Source organism: Pipistrellus kuhlii, unplaced genomic scaffold (genome assembly GCF_014108245.1).
Source record: "Pipistrellus kuhlii isolate mPipKuh1 unplaced genomic scaffold, mPipKuh1.p scaffold_m20_p_4, whole genome shotgun sequence".
Lineage (NCBI taxonomy): Eukaryota > Metazoa > Chordata > Mammalia > Chiroptera > Vespertilionidae > Pipistrellus > Pipistrellus kuhlii.
In genome coordinates this window covers 58692342-58707105 of record NW_023425540.1, presented here as the reverse complement: position 1 = coordinate 58707105, position 14764 = coordinate 58692342, and the positions used below count along the sequence as shown (strand labels likewise).

At 42.0% G+C, this 14764-nt stretch overlaps 1 pseudogene; it reads right to left on the bottom strand.

Moving 5' to 3' along the window:
- LOC118703097 overlaps positions 1-14764 on the bottom strand; it is a 98882-nt pseudogene that overhangs the window by 62996 nt on the left and 21122 nt on the right.

The following is a 14764-nucleotide window of genomic DNA, read 5'->3' as shown; positions in this document are numbered from 1 at the left end:
TCCTGTCTTGCGGAGAGAATTATTTTTAGTAGTCATAGGACAAAGCCATCTCTCTTCTGGACCCCAAGTTCACCTCTGCACTCTGCCCCAGGTTTCTTTGTCTTCATGCGTATACTGCGTCCTTCCAGGAAATCCTACCACTCAGCAACCCTGTAGGTGGCCCAGGCTCCGCAACTCAGGTTCTGCGGTTCCACGCAGTGCGCTAGTCCTACTGGCCGGGAGCACTGATCCTGACAGAGGACCTTGACCTTGGGGCACTACTCTACTCAGCTTTCGGGTCATGAAATCCATGCCGTGAAAAAGCGTTTTCAGTAGCAGACAGAACAAAAGCATTGAAATCTGCAAGGAGTCGCACTGTGGTTAACGTGCCGCGGAAGCAGATATTGATTTGTTTCTTTGCTCATCTGAAGCTCATCGGCTCACCTCCGAGAATGGGCGACTGAATTAACCTTTGGCCACAGACCACATAGAGCACACAATGTACTTATTTTTTTCTCCTGACAATATAACATAATGTGCCAAGCAAACTGCCTTGTGACTTTTGTCATATTACTCATCCAAACCACAGCTTTGCCCCTGTGAGACTGACCTCAAAAAGACAGCTAGACTCATAATAATGATGTCATCCTTTTCATTTCATACGGACAATTCCTAAGGGCATCAATTGTTGTAAAATGTAAGCATTTCTAGAATAAGACTGGTGCCCTTGGTATGTTATGTGCTACTTGGAATGCCCTAAAAATATTTAACAACCATCAAATAGGGGAACAGAAGCAGTAAACTGTGGGGTGGACATCTCTAATTCTAGTTCTCAGGTAAGTCGGTAACACTTGGAAGTCTGTTTTCATCCCTGAAGAATATACCATTGACCCATCCAAGAACTGCCAGCAGTGATCCAAATGGCACGGCTGAAGGAAGCCCGCACTCCTTGCTGAATCTGCTCCTGGATGAAGGTCGGGATTGGAATCACCAGGGCCATTTGCTGTCTGAGGCCTTGCTATCACTGTCCCACCCACACTCTCTTTTTCTAGGCGGTGGCTCCCAGTCCCCACCAGTCCCCCACATTCACTGCGCGTGTTGACTGCCCTTTCTTTGGATACCTGCCCTGAGCCAATGAGAGTCCCGGGAAACAGGAAGATCATGACCCCCTCTCCAGGAGAGTGGCCTGTGGCCAAGGGCTGAGGGTAGGTGTGGCATAAAAGCTCAGCCCCTTGACTTAAGGCAGAACAAACTGTGGTACAACTCATGCTCTAGAGCGCCCCCTGAGGGCAGGCTGAGGCAGGCCATCTTGGGAAACCGCATCTTTTTCTACCTATTTCCCTTCCCTCATTCTCTTATATGTTTTTCCTGAGAAAAAACTCTCATTCTGTCAAAAAATTGCTTACACAACAATCCCCATCTCAGATTTTGCTTCTAAGGAGCTTGTCCTCTGAAACCAACCCAAACAAGGTGAAGTAAATCTTTTCTAGCAATATATTGCTATTAAGACTAAGGTTGCTGAGTTCCAAACATTAGTTTGAAACTCTGAAGATGCACTTAAACCCCACCTGAACTACAAGAAGCTGCCAATTGGTCAGATACAATTACAAAAGTCCTTGTTCTGGCTACAATGTTCATAGACAGGTCTTCATTTAAATAGAAATTTTAAAATCCAGCAGAATTGCAAATAGGAATTTTTCCTTCATGGAACGATTTACTTGTGATCACAACATTCAGGTAATAACATAGGAACAGCAGAATTTTCAGAAACGAATTATTAAATAATATTAACAAGAATAATAAAATAGAGAAAATACTATCAACAATAAAAATATTTTTAAAGAGAATAATAAAATGGATAATTACTATTCATCGCAGGTAGGGTGCTAGGCATTTTGTCCAAAGGCCCTCTGCATTTCATTAACATAACTCTATGAATACTCAGTTAGCATAGCAAGGACCCTATTCAATTGTGATTCACCAAAGACACTGGCCTCCAAAGTTGCAAAATAACCAGAAGATGGTGGAAAACTGCTGCCAAGACTGGAGCACCTCCCTCTGAGTGAAAGATCAGTCCTTTCCTTTTCAAAAACAATTAAGGTAATCATCACCTCCATCTTCTAATACTTCTCCTTCTCATTCTAAGCAGTCTCTGGAGCACTTTTAGTCTCTTTAATGTTTTGATTTAATGTACTGTCTGCTCACTAGAAGCTGTGCTTTTAGCTGAGCTACTAAAAGCAAGAACACATTAATCAAACATTAGCACTTTAACTCAAGTATAGTCTAGAAGTGGCAGACAGTGAAATTCTGGCACGTAACACCCACAACCTTTTTGGGGCATTTGCCTAGAATATTGACACACTTCAGCAGGTTCCCTTCTTTCCATGGCTGGAGTCCTGGGTTTTTAGGTGTGTACTCCAGCTTCCTTTGAGACATGGAGGATATCTAGAAACTTATTTATTAATTGGTTACACGTCTCCAGAAAAGGTACATGTGTGCACTTTGTCTTAAGATCAATGTCAAGGTGTTGGTAATGAACTTCCATTGGAGGGAGATGGCAGGGCCTTGTGAATCTGGGCACCTCCTCATCACAAATGGAGATTCACAAAAATTCTTCCTCTAGTGGAAGAAATGAGAGTCCCTCTCTGTGTGCTCTGGACATGTCCCTCTCTTTTCAAGATTTTTTTCTCTCACTCTTTCTCGTTTGGACAATCTTATCAGTAGACATATATGGGCTTTAATATTACTGGTCTTAAAACATACATTCCTCTCCCTTGATCCCAAATCAGCAACTCCTTGATTTTATGTCTCTGCTTCACAGCAAAACGTATTGGTGTTACTGAAGACGGGAGAAGAACCAAGCAATGCTTGGAGAGATGGAGTTACACTTTATTGTTACACATGGGCCGAGAGAAAACTGTATTTCAAATTCTGGCCCCAACATGAAGGAACTTTCCCTATTTACATGTTTTTACCTTCTTTGTCTCCCCAATATGGGGTGTTTCCGGTCCCCCTTTGCAAGTTTTTAAAGAACCCTATGTGCTGGGGCTTTGAGGCCTCAACCAAAGGCTTGGCCTGGCACCAGCACTGATAACTTCATCTGGGGAAGGTTTATGGCCTTATTTTCCTTATTATTTAAGCAAGCAAGTATTTACAGAAGCCAAAATAGCAGGGTTAAAATTTCAAACAGCAGTTTTTATATAAGATGGATGCTTCATTGGAAAAGTGGTCTCTACTTAGTGCCCTCGCCTCCTCACCTCTCACTCACTCTTTTCTTTTACATTTGCTCCCATGCCCCCCTCTCCACTGAAACTGCTCTAGTTGATTCATCAGCGACCTCCGTGTTGAGAACCCTAGGAATGACAGATATTTTTCTGTCTTTGTTTCATATGGTCTTTTGGTGGCATTCTCAGAATTTTCCTTCTCCTGATTCCATTAAGTAGTGTGTTGGCAAAGTGGCTCCCAGCTGGAGAAGCCCTGATTTGTATCCATTCCCTTCCCCCCACAGTGTAAATTCTCCCATCATGGCTAAATAAGGCCCCCAATGGTTCCACCACAGCTCACAACAAACCACTGCTTCCATGAAAGGAATCCCAACCCCACTCATTCCTGGTTTTCTCCGCTTACCTCTTACCTTCTGCTTCTTCTCTTCTTGTTGGTCTTTCCTCCAAAATTCTAAACGTCCATCTTCTTTAGGCCTTGGAACTATGGCCTCTTCTCTCCTTCTTTCTTTCTTCATAGAAGACTCCAACTCTCTACATGGCTTGCTTTCTTTAAAAGAAAATTTAAAACAGGATTTATTTTTGTAACAGGCAGTAACTTAGAAAATGGAAATGATATAAAAATATTTTAAGAAGTCTCATGCCTATCCCTCTCCATATCCACCTCTACCCCATTACCCTTCAGTTTAGCACTTTTATTAGCTCCTTGTGTATTCTTCCAGTAAATGCAAATGTTTCCTGCGGTATATGTGTGTGTGTTCTTTGTTTTCTTTTTTGTGTGCAAAAAACTATTATAAACACTATTCTGCAGCTTTTTTATTTAACTATGCTAGAGCTTTATCTAGCATATCAGTAGAAATATCACATGATTTAAAAAATACCATCTAAATACTGACCACTGACCACTATCTCCAGTTCAGACCCCCTTCTTTGAGTTATAGACTTTTCAAATGCCTACCTGACCCTTGATATTTAAAATTTCTATCTATTTCCAAGTAATACACTTGTTTTTTTTTAATCTCCTGTGGTGGACGATATTTGATTGGTCAGAGCACCATTTCCCCAGACACTGTGTTGGCTGCTAATGGCTCACCCTTCTAAGAGCTGCCCTCTTTTCTGGAGAATTGCCTTCAGCTGAAGTGACCCACCTTTTCCTGGAAGTTACCCTCACAACCACCCACTGACGGACAATATTTCAGCAAATACTTCATCACAAGATTTGAAGATGTACCGGTGATTGACTGAGCACATTGGTACTCCAATTGGTGACTTTCTGGAGAATCTGTTCAGAAAATCTGTGCCTTGAAATGACCCATTGAACAAAGGCACAGAGAGCATATTTATCGGCTGTCTTCCTGCCATCTCCTATGGCCCATTGGTTAAAGGCACTGCTACTCCTGCTTGTATCTCTTGGTCCCTCTGGCACTTCATTTGCATTCAGAAATGTTGGGAGTAAGGAGAGACATGAGGGGTGGGCCTCAAAGAAGTCAGCACAGGGCCATTGTCATAGTGGTGATCAAGGCAGAGCAAGCAGCCATGAGAATCTGAGGAGGTGCATGTAATATCGATACCTTCTTCTGACAGGCTATATGGCAACTTATCTGGATATATACAATATGGGAAGGGAATTTAATTAGGAAATTAAAAAAAGAATAAAGAGCTGGTCCAGAGGTAGTGAGTTATCACAAATGGTTGTACACAGTCAGTTACAGATTGAAGTCCTCCTTCTATATATGCCTCCTTCTCACGGCTGCATTTGACTAGCCAATAAAAAAAAATTAAAAAAAGAATAAAGAATACAAACGTAGGGATATGTAACAGCTAAGAATAAGGACACTCTAAAACTTATACTGATACACATATACATTTTTTATTGCTAAGCTTTCTAGTAGCCATGACCAAGAAAAAAACCTGGTCAGGTCTGAATTCACAGGGTCCATGAAAGATAGTACAGAGATTCAGAACCTGGGATTTTGTATCAGAGTCATTATTTATGGACTCAGTCACTGCAAGCAACAACTCTCAATTTCCTCATTTAAAAAATGGGGTAATCAATGGTGCCTACCTCACCAGGGTTAAACAAGGTAATAAATGTAAGGAACTTAAAACTGTGGTTGGTATATAAAAAGCCTCAATAAATATTGGCTATTATAGTAACAAATTGTGTCCAATTTTTAATGTATTTTTTCTTGATGATAATGAGGGAATTGAAGGCAGATTTCTGAGGTTCTGACAAGGAGATGTGATAGAATAATATTTTTAATATTTCCTACAATGTTTGTGATATCATACTATATTAGTAGTTTTGGAACTATTATTATACTTAAAATCCTTTTTTTCTTGAAATATTAATGTTTATTGCATGTAATATTATCATATAAGATCATTTTTCTTGAATAATTGGTGTTTACTGCATGTAATATTATATTTAAAATATTTTTTGTAAGTATTGTTAATTGCATGTATTATATTTAAGATCGTTTTTCTTGAAATAAAAAGTTTCCATTTGGAAAAAAATAGAGTAATATTTTTGACATGTTAATGTATTTTAAATACATTTTGTGCATTAAAATTTAATTAAAATTATTGATTATATGTTAAAAGCTTGTTTGCCCCTGCTCTGTACCCACGCATTGAGCCGGCATTTTTTCCTGTTTGCTCTGATCGGTGAAGATTCTGTGAATGAGGAGTAAGGGAGAAGAGGGAAAAGGCTGCTGTGTGTCTCGAAGGGGTAGCCCTGAGTTGCCCCTTTCTGGGTTGATGGGAATGTGGGGCTGGAGGGCTGAGAGGGTCTGCTTTGTCTTCCCAGGGCATCCCAGGAAAGTGATTAAGGTCTGAGACTGTCTCCCCCTTTGCTCTTGTGTGTGAGGGGATAGGGAGTATGTGTGTGTGTGTGTGTGTGTGTGTGTGTGTGTGTGTGTGTGAATGGGGCTAGTGGAGTAAGAAATCTCAGCATTGCAGGTCAGTGGTCCTGAGTCTCCCACAGCCTGGAGTAGCCAGCAGTGCATCCACATTTGTGTGAGACAGACTCAGGACTATCTCAAGGAGGCCTGGCAGATTAGGAGATGCTTTGCATTGGGAAGAGAGGGCCCAAGAGCAGATGTCAGCACTGTCCTTATATCAAAGGCCAGATGGGAACTCAGCTGCCTCTGCGGGTGCCAGCGGGGAGAGATGCTGACAATTGGTGACTTCTAGGAGCAAGGCATGGCAGAAGATGCCAGCATGGACAGATGACAACCAAGGACCATATGAGCCCTCTCCATGTCCAGATGTTCTAACAGTCCCCTCCAAACTCTCAGGGGCAAATGGGGAGGGAGAAAAATCCTGAATGGACTGCATTCACCTGGAATTGACTTGTTTTCAGTTCTGCCAGCAGGTAGAATAGGGACTCAAAATAGAAATTGGAGTCAGTTATGGGAAATACAGGATTTTAGATAGCCAAGTTTTGTGGCCAGATATATTATAACCCCTACAAAGATAAGGCTGAATTGAGACAGCAGAAAAGGCCTCTGAAAAAAATCAAGAGTAGAAACATTTTCTACTCTGGAAGAAAAAAAAAGGCTTAGGTTAAAAAAAGGATTCTAGGCTGCAGAAAAATTTGCAGATAAGAGAGCAGTAGGATTATGTCTCTTTGCTATGTAGGCAGGAGTACTGGTGACACTTGACGCAGTTGACAGAAAAATGTAGCAGAATGGCAATATGTCACTCAACAGGCTCTCTCTTGATGCTCTAGGAAGCATAGGCCTGTAGCTTGCATTCAAGATCCATTGCATTACAATTAGTCTATAGGGGAGGGGGAAACAGAAGTCTGTAAGTATCTAATGTCTGGTATTCCCCACCTTGGTTCACAGATCCAGATAACTGAGTTCAAAATATGTAAATCTTAGAAGGAGGAAGTGGATAAAAATAGAGGTTTTCCTAAAACAGATATATTCATTAAAAGCAAGGTTCTCAACCATGGCTGCTCAGTAGAATAAACCACGAAACTTTTAAAAATGTGGAGGCTGGGATCTACCTGTGGGGTGCGGCTACAGTGTTTGGACAGGTTCAAGCCTTGGACTAATGAGAGGGCACAGGCCTCTCATGGCCTCGTGCAAGTCCCAGCTTGAAGGGCAGAGCCTCCCAGCACAATTATAGCCAACAGCTATAGTTGTAAGCTTGAACCTGGGGTCCGAACACGTGGCCCCACGTGCCTAAGTGATACAGGCTGCAAGTAAACAAAGCTTGATCAGGTGCATGTAATGGAGTAGGGTCAAAACTCATGAGAATGTTGTAAACATCTTGACCACGTGACTTACTTTGCCTCGTGGCAACTGGCTATAAAATAAAGACAAGGCTTGTGGGCACTGGTACTGCTGGTCCCTATCAGGGAAGCGGTGTCCCACCGAGTCCCAGCTTTCCTTCTCTTGTCTGTCCTTCCTAATCCTTCACCGCCCCCACTCAGGGTCACTGATCCTGGCTGAGCTGGCTCGGCACATAGGGGCCCTGGGGCTGAGTTTGCCATGGCCGTGCCGGCTCCCCACATCTGCCATCTCAAGATTCTAGTCTAACCAGTCTGAGTTTTTTTTTTTAATTGTGAGATGCTAGGGAGCCAGGGAGGACAAGAAACGTGAATCTGTACTGCTGAGCACCAGCAGCTTGGATCCTCCTATGGAAAATACTGCCAGCTGTCCTCTTATATTAGGAAGAGATTTTTCAATTTTTAGTTGGGCACATGGTCACCTAAAATAAAGGCCGTATTTCACAGTGACCTTTGTCTCAAGGGATGGCTGTTGGATTATGTTATCCGGCTTCCTCTTGTCTTTTTTATGAGAATTTAGGATGAATTGGGCTGTAAGCAGCAGAAATTCCAGTTCAAGGTGGTTTCACAACAGGGATTCATTTCTCTCCCATAATAGGTCTGGAGACTGGCAACCCAGAACTGAAGCAGCAGCTCAAACACATCATTAAGCCTGAGGCTCTTCCGAAGTTTCCACTCTGCCATTCTTAGCGTGGTGGCTCCTCCCATGATGGTAGGTGACAATGGTTGTCACAGCTCTAAGCGTCACTTCCTTGTTTGAGGCAGGAAGAAGATGGAGGGATGTCTCTGGCTTTATCTGTTCTTTTTATTATTTAAGCATTTTTAAAAATTGATTTTAGAGAGAGGAAGGGAGAGGGGGAAGAGAGAAAGAGAAACATCAATCGGTTACCTCCCATACACACTCCAGGGATCGAACCCGCAATCTGGGTATGTACCCTGACACAGGAATCAAACTGGTGCACAGGACAATGCACAATCAACTGAGCCACACTGGCCATAGAATTACCCCAAGCACTTTCATATTTAAATCACTGGGTGCATAGCTAGAACTGTGGCCTTGGCCATCCTCTCTCCACCCCCCTGGAACAAGAGAGGCTGCTAATGAGTATTTAAATTTTCTAGCCTCTACACTGGGAGGGAGAAGGGGGCTAAAATGGATGTTGGATCTGCCAACCAACATTGCCCATCATATTCACCTACTACATGTAATCAATCATTTCTGCTCTGTTCACCTCATGGCATCATTCTTGAATCTCTACAGCCTCCTCCCTAATTCAAAACCGCATCCCTTATAGCCTTCACTTAAAAACAACAACAACAACAACAACAACAAAAACAAAACTACACAAAAATACCCTCCAAAATGGTTTCTATTTGTTATGTGCTTTTGCTTTAGTATTTGAGAACATTCAATTCTATAAAAGACAATACAAAAAGGATGGATGTAATTCTTAGGAAGTATGAAGCACTGGTAGGAAGTAAAAGAAGAGCTTGTGAGATATAAGCAAAACTCACAGCATGTATTAAGTACAGAAAATGATTAAACAAGCAGCATATGTGAGACAGGTAGAATTCACAAGATGTGTTACAAATAGTAAGTTATCAATCTGGGAGACATGCAGAGGATACAGAGAAGGAATAGAAAATATGATATAGCCAACAAGAGTTGCTTACAGGTAGAGAGGGACGATTGCTTTCACTGGCTGACGGCGATATGTCTCCCCTGATCAGTCACCCCACGGTGACACCCAATATGCTTATGATTCCTTTCTGGCCCCACAGGTGCTCTGCCAATTGCAGACGAACCTTGTCGCTGGACAGTGGGTTATTGGGAGATTACAGCTGTGGCCAGGTGTACTTGCCCTGTGCCCCTTGGATAGAGAAGTGTGTTTTTGGTCTCAGATACCTTCCTTCTGTTGCCCCTTGCTCAAGTGTCAAATTAGATCATCATAACCACGCCATCGGAGGGAATGGCTGATGTGGGTGGGGATGGGGTCAGGAGGACATATGAACACCACTCAGCTAGCATGGTCCTTTCACCTGCTTGCACCCGATCCCTTCCCCTTGTTCTCACCACGTATTTTGGACTGGTGATTGAACATTTTAATTTTAATTTGCACTGTGAGCTCGTCTGCTCTGAGGGAGAGCCCTGCTCCTGGAATAGCTCTCCTGGTTTGGAAGCTACATTGCATCAAGGTCATTTCCAATGTGACACTATTCCTCTGGATTTGCCCACTTCAATACACCCTCTAAATACTGCCACAGGGCAATCTTTTGAAATTGCAAATCTAGCCCTAGCTGGTTTGCCTCAGTGGATAGAGCGTCCACCTATGGACTGAAGGTCCCAGGTTCAATCCCAGTTGAGGGTACATGTCCAGGTTGCAGGCTCGATCCCAAATAGGGGTCGTGCAGGAGGCAGCTGCTCAATGATTCTCTCTCATCACTGATGTTTTTATTTCTCTTTCCCTCTCCCTTCCTCTCTGAAATCAATAAAAATATGTTTTAAAAAATTGCAAATCTAATCAGGGTTAACTTCGTTGACAACTTCTCAATGTCTCACAATTGCCAATGGTGTACCATCAAAGTACTATGCTGGCGTACTTTCCAGCATAGTGTTGCAGATCTGAGAAGCAAAATCTGAGTTGCAGATTAGCATGCAGGAAATGCTCTTGGGAGCTCTGATACCTGCCCAATGTTCTACCGTGGACAAGTCAATGGGTGTGGATAACCCCTGGGGGAAGGAGTGACCTTGGCTGAGTAGCAGCTATAGAGTGAGTCCTTCAGTTCTGGAACAGGAGTCTGGACAGCATGACAAGTCTAACCAGACTCTGCAGCAAGCATGTCAAACTCAAAGGCTAACATGGCCAAATAAACAAGGTTTAAGTTTATGTGGGCCGCAAAAAAAAAAAAAAAAAGCTTCAATTTTCATAGAAACGTAGCTGTTGATAGAGACATGCTGAACACAAAGGCCTTAAATAAATGAGTAATTGTTAATATAAAATAATAGAACATTTTAATAAAAATTAATATTTCCCTTGAATATTAACTTACCAAACACTGAATAACTGCACAAATTAATAACTTAATGCAAATAAACCTATTTTTCTTGTTCTCCGAAAGTGAAATATTTCCTCTTGTGCACGCCAAGCAAGTCAGTCCAAGACTAATGACATGGCAAATGGCTGCTAAAATATTAGCTACTAGTATTAGTGGTGAGAAATAATGTGTCTGAGCGTAAGGCGGTTAAGGGAAATGAATGCAACCGGATTATAGTAAACAGTCATTACTGAACTTTGTAGTTCGTTATTATAAGCATGTATAACAGGATATTGTAAAAATTAAGTTACAAAATTTTTATTAAAACGTTTCTTACATACTGTTATATTGGCTGGGTCACAAAAATATTCATTGTGGGCCTCATGCGAGTTTGATACCTACTTCTCCATCTTATCTCTTGCTTTCCTTCCATTAAACACAAAGCCACTGAAAACTACTTGCATGAGCCAAACATACCAGGCTCTCCCTTCCTCTGTGGCTTTGTACTCTGTCCCTCCTGCTCAGATGTCCTTTCTGTCCACCACTTTCACCCTCCTGCCAATACCAACCCACAGCTTTTCAGATCACACCTCTCACCCAAACCACCCTTTCTGCTTGCAGGTTAGGCTGGCCCAGCTCCAATCCTCTCTTGTAACCTGCAGTTGGGAACCAGCTGAATTGTGGGAAGAATGAGACTCAAGCCCTTGAATGAGGCACAGGTGATGAGTGCTTGGACAGGAGGAATCGAAGGCAAATCACGCTCCACATTCTAAAATATCTTCTCTCTCTGAGCTTTCTCCTTCCCTCCTACCCTCCCCTGCACCCCAAAACCAGAAATATGGATTCATTTTTGTAACAGAAGATGGTACACTGTAGCTCTAAATTGCGTTTTAAAAATTTAATAGTAGGCTAAATCGAAAAACACACAGGGAGCATTTCGAAGATGCCCTGCAGCTGGATTTGTTTTCTGCGAGAGCAGTTTTGTTGCCTGGCTGCTTCCTGCCGAAAGCACAGAGGATGTGCTGAAATGCTGCCGCAGTAAACAAAACTAGATCAGGCAGATGCCTCTTTCCTGCACCGGCAGACCTACCTTGTAAATTGCTGGCAGCAATGCTATTATTTGACAGACAAGTGGCTTCCAAAATCAGAACTGAAAGGGAGAAATTCTTCAACAAAGGCTTGGAAAATGTAAGCACTGGAAGGGCCTTTGGAAATCATGTAATCCAGCTTTCCTCATCTGTAATGGAGGAAACAGAGGCCCAGAAAGGTGACGGTGCTTTCTCCTCAGTCGCACAATTCTCTGTGAGTGGCAGCCTGAATCAAAACCAGGTTTCTTGGCACCCAGTCTAATCATCATTCTGCTATGTCGTGTTCAAGTTCATACTTTACCCTAGGTTTTTGTTTCTGCCATTGTGCATTTCAGAGGATCGTGTGTAATTCCTATGCTCTGTTTAACCATACTATCCAACTGCAGACGGAATTACGATTGGTTGTCATTTCGAGGAAGAGTTAAATTCAATAGTTGGACTTCTGTGTTCATTTCTTTCCTCAAGGCTAATTATTTAATTAAGGCATTTTGCCTTGATCATAAATGCAATCACATAAAATATTTGATGAATCTTTGTGTTGTGAGGGATCCAACATATGTATGAAGTGTTTTCCTTAGAACTTAACAAAATCTAAGCACTAATTAGCTTTGAGATGTTTAAAGTTAAAATAGGAACAAATTTATAAATTTTAGGACCATTCTCAAATTTGTATATGCGCTCATCCATGCATGAAAAACCATAAGGGAGCTGAATTATTGATGGAAAATATAATTTACTATTTCCTTATGATTTTCTTTGTAAAGCCTCAAAGCAATTTTTTTGGCATTTACCACTCTTTGTGTTTCTATGACACCTTTTCTTTCCTGCAGGTCAAAGCACTTAATACTACAATAGTACATATCAACTCAGTAATTCTCACTACAGTACAGCCAGAGAGAGTAGATGGCAAATATAATCCTCTTGATACTGAAGGCCCAGGGTCTGCTTGAAAAATCCAGCATTCAATCAATGGCATGCTAAATGCATTATCAGAGTATTTGCACAGTGGTTGGGAATTGCTGTCCAATCTATATGTGACTGGTTATTTGCTTTTGGGCATCTTTCCAATTGGGGAAAGAAAAATATGAACAATACAGTATATTGCTGAGTTTAAAAAACACAAAATTGCAAACCACATGGATTAACCTAGGCCTGGTTTTCTAGGGATGTCCTTGGCTAAAGTTAAAAGAACAGCAGGATGATTGAATATAGTGGATAAACAAACCAATAGCAATGATTATAATTTACTGAGCTCTTACTTTGCATCAGATGCAGAGCTGAATACCTTACATGTGTTTCTTTAATCCGAACAACATCCCTGCAAGACAGGCACAATCATCTCTATTTTACAGGTGGGAAAGGTATGTCTACTTTCTCAGTGACTTATTTCAGCAATTCCTTTAGAATTTCAGGTGCATCATCCAAAGTGATGGCCCTAGTGAAGGGAGCTGCAGGCCAGATTCACACTGTTCAGAAACTTCTTTTCCAGCACCTCCTCCCTCTCTTTATTCATTCAACAAATGTTATTGAGCACATACTATGCTAGTGTGTTGAGTATAAGGTTGTGAACAAAGCAGAGTTCCTGCCTTCCTGGAACTTGCCTTCTAGGCTGAAGTCTGGATTTCTACAAGAATATGGTAAGGAAGAACCAACAGAGTTAGGTATGAGGTGATGAGGGCAAAGAAAATGAAGACACAAATAAAAGATGGAGTCTGTATAAATAAATACTGATTTCAGAGTTGGAAAGTGTTATACTTTTCACTAGTGATTTTACTTAGTGATTTTGTTTTGGTCATTTTTGAGTAAGTCCAGCACCAAATACCTTACTGTGCAAAGGAGGGGCAGTACAATTTGTCGCAAAATGTCATGGCTGGGAGCCAGTCCAGGACAGCATGGAATCTTAGAGAATGCTCAAGGTTTAGGTGAAATATTCCAACCCATAAAATGGGTTGTACCGAGAATGGTGGAGTTTAGGTAGTACCCTAACAAGTCTATTCAACATGTCCCACCGAGTCCACAAGTCATTTTCACTCTCAGTTGACAGCATTTCCCTCAGACTGAATAGTCCCTCCAAATATTCATGTCTATTCATCACAATTCTCCACAACCCTCTGTCATTTCTCTCTTGGAGATATTCTCGTCCATGTTCAGCCCACATTTCACTGCTGTTTAGCATCTGCTCTGTTGCTCCATGCCACCTGCAAATAAGCTGTCGCTTTTGGTGTCCGGTAACATCCAGAGTGGACTACATCCCTGTCTGTCTCCACCCCAGGCCATCCATCTGGGGGCTCCAGATGGCCACCTCCAAAAACGGCTTCTAATGATGTCCTCAGGAGCTCAGAAATATTGCCCTCAGAGCTGCTTGGCCTCTTCAGTACTCCAATGTGTGAAAAATCATTATGAGTGGAGTTTGTGGATTTACCCACCCCTTCCACTAGCGTAAAGGCCTTGCCCTGGCATTTTATGCAGGAAGGCTCAGGGCACCAGGGGGGAAACTCACACTACATCTTGTCTGGTATGACTAGAGAGCAAGCAGGGCCTCGTGGCATAGAATCTATTCAATGGAGAAAAAGATTCACTCACCTTTATTCCTTAATTAATTCTGGCACCAATTCCTAACCCTCTCTGGGGAGAACATTTCCTCACGAGCAGAGCCTATTAGAATGCTAGCAGGAAATGTACCATCACTCCGCATACAAGCAGCTCCATTTCGTATGGGAAGCTTGCATAAGCTTCAACTACAGCTCCCTTTTCTTAGGAAAGAACACCGTCTTTGTTCTCTGGGCTGCATTGTTCTATTGTTTCTATTACACGCATATCTGGGCCCGGAGATTATAAATAAGATTCTGGTCTAGATAAGAGCGAAAGGAAATAAAATGAGAATGTCTCGTGAAGCCAGAAAGAAAACTGCTGTGGTGATTAGTAGATTGAGCGGTAATTAACCAACGGAATGGATATGTTCCCAAGGAGAAGGGCAAAGGGCAGTTTTCAGGTATAAGAGGGCAGAGAAAAACTTGTTTGCAGGAAAACAAACAAACGAGGTCTGGTTCCTGATTTAGGAATTCTTAGCAATTTGGAGGTATAGGCAGAGAAGAACTTGTTTTCAGGGAGAAACAAAATAAAAGCAAGACCTGATTCCT